The following is a 2,573-nucleotide window of genomic DNA, read 5'->3' on the forward strand; positions in this document are numbered from 1 at the left end:
CTAATAGTTCTATAATTTATTTATTAAAATTAATGACACATCCTAAAATTATGGAGAATGTGACAAATAAGCCAAATCACTTCATAAATAATAGTATAGATATTTTTGAAATTTACAATTTGCCATTACTACGTATATTGAAAATGTGAAATATAGATTTTTTAGAAACAATTTTTTTTTTTTAAACATAGATCATTCTGAAACGGAGAGAATAATATGCAAGACATATATGTTTTTTAACTAAGAATTTTGAATTTTCATATGTTTATCAAAAGAAGAAACATGATAGTGATGATATAATTATTGATTACCAATGGTCGACAAAAAAACTTATTGATTATCATGTCGACAAAAAAACTTATTATTGACTACCAGTTTACTATTATGATAATATGTATATATTGTGTTTTCTATGCTTTCAGTACACCAGTCATCACCACTATCATTTTTTTTTGTAAAAGACCATCACCACTATCATCAAGCCTGCGTTTTGCTTCCCACATGGCTAGCTAAGCCTATACTTTGAGAAAGGGTTTGATAGCTAATCCTAGGCCTGCCATAAAAACTGAAACATGAACCTAAACTCAAAACTGACCCAAAATAAGAATATCAGATTGGTTCGGATCCAACAAATAACCCAATCGGGTTTTATATTGTGATACTCCGGATATCGTGTTTTGTTTGGATTTACCCGATAATAGAAACATAATCCGAACTAAACCGAACATATATAATTATAGTTATGTATATGGTATACATATTACGCGTTTTACGATTACGATTTCTGAGTTTTAGATTATCATCATTATTACGTATTTTAGTGTTATAAACTTTCAAATATTACTATTTTTGAATTTGATATGTATTGAATACTTTTTATCCAGTTTAAGTATTAAATTTTCTATTTTAGACTTTTAGTGATATATTTTACTTCAGTATCACCCGAACATATCCAAAAAAATATGAATCCAAACGATATATGATTATTTTATGGGATGTAAAAAACGGTTCTAAAACTGGTGTGTTATATCTGGTCCTGATCCATACTTGCAAATATATTTACTAGAATAGAACCTAGGGCATGTTACAAAATAGAACATAAATTCGAAAAATCCGATTCGGACGATACCCGAACGCCTAAGCCTAACTAGCATGTGTTAAATCATTTTTGTGGGTTAAGATATAATAAAATTTAACACTTGAAATGATTTCCTAGATACTACTGGTATTAATACTTGTTATTTAATGTGAATTATATCTTCAAGTTATTAATCAGCTTTCTCTTTTCTGAGGCATTTCCCCAACGAAATTGGTTTTTCATAAATTTAGATTAGGAATGGGAGACGGAGGAAAAAGCGGTTCATCCGTTGAAGTGGTTCTCACGCACATGAAACACATTCATGCAGATAACACATTTTTGTTAGTGAAATTGCGCTTCGTATACACAAAGTTTCCTGCTGACAAAAAAAAATACACAAAGTTTCCTATAATTAGCCCAATGTCCATCACATCATTATTTCCGTTCTCATTTTAATCGTTTCTATAAAACATAAATAACTAATTAAATATATTTTCACGGATATCTACCTAATTTTATTTTCTTAGGAATATTTTAATATTTATATACAATTAATGATATTATATCATCAAAACCGAAAGTCAAACCAGGTAAGATGTAAACCGTGTCTTAAATTTCTAAATCTAAACTTGAAAACATTAAAAAAACAAAGAGGAAGATGTAAGAATCTATTATTATAGCCCATATAACTCTTTGAACTCTGTCAAAGTCATTATGTATGCATGCATGCAATTTTTACTCTGAGATTAAATGCTTGGGAAATAGAAGCATTTGATTAGTATTTAAACCGTCTCGTATACTCTACTAGGTGGCTACACCCGGCTCAAGCGCGGAGTTTGTGTGTTCTTTATCATCAATAATAGTGAGTGCGATCTTTTAGATGTTATTGTTTTAGTATCACCTTGTCTATTTTGTTTATCTATTTAGTCTCGTATTAAGATTATATCCATTAACTGTCAATTTTATTTGTAAAACTATAACTATTTATTTTTTTATTTTCGTTAATTTTGTTGATTTTCTCATTTCTTATCTGATATCATGGATTTTCATAATTGGCGCCCCTCTCAAATGGAAGGTGTTAACTGTTGTCATTGTTAATTGTACATTTGTAATCAATCACTTGGTTACAACTATCAATTGTCTTCAACGTGTAGGTGGTTTCTATTGCTCTTGTTGTTGAACGCCATCTTCATGTTTGTTATTTATACTTTCGCCTCCGTTCTATTGTGACTTTACGTGCAGGAAGACCATATTATATACATGTATTAAACTTGTATTTTGTATGTTTTCCAGTATTTGTGATTCAGTGGGTTAAGTGACTGCTAGAAAAACATTATCGAGATAGTTTAATACCAATTGATTAGTAGTCTATCCTACATGTCACTATGCTTGTGTTTTCCAGCATATTTCGTCAGTTGTTTGATCTTAACTCATACATGGTCTCAAACATCTCAAAAAATAAATATGCCTTTCATACTCACATTTTATGGAACCA

The sequence above is a fragment of the Brassica oleracea genome, chromosome C6 (assembly GCF_000695525.1).
Source record: "Brassica oleracea var. oleracea cultivar TO1000 chromosome C6, BOL, whole genome shotgun sequence".
NCBI lineage: Eukaryota > Viridiplantae > Streptophyta > Magnoliopsida > Brassicales > Brassicaceae > Brassica > Brassica oleracea.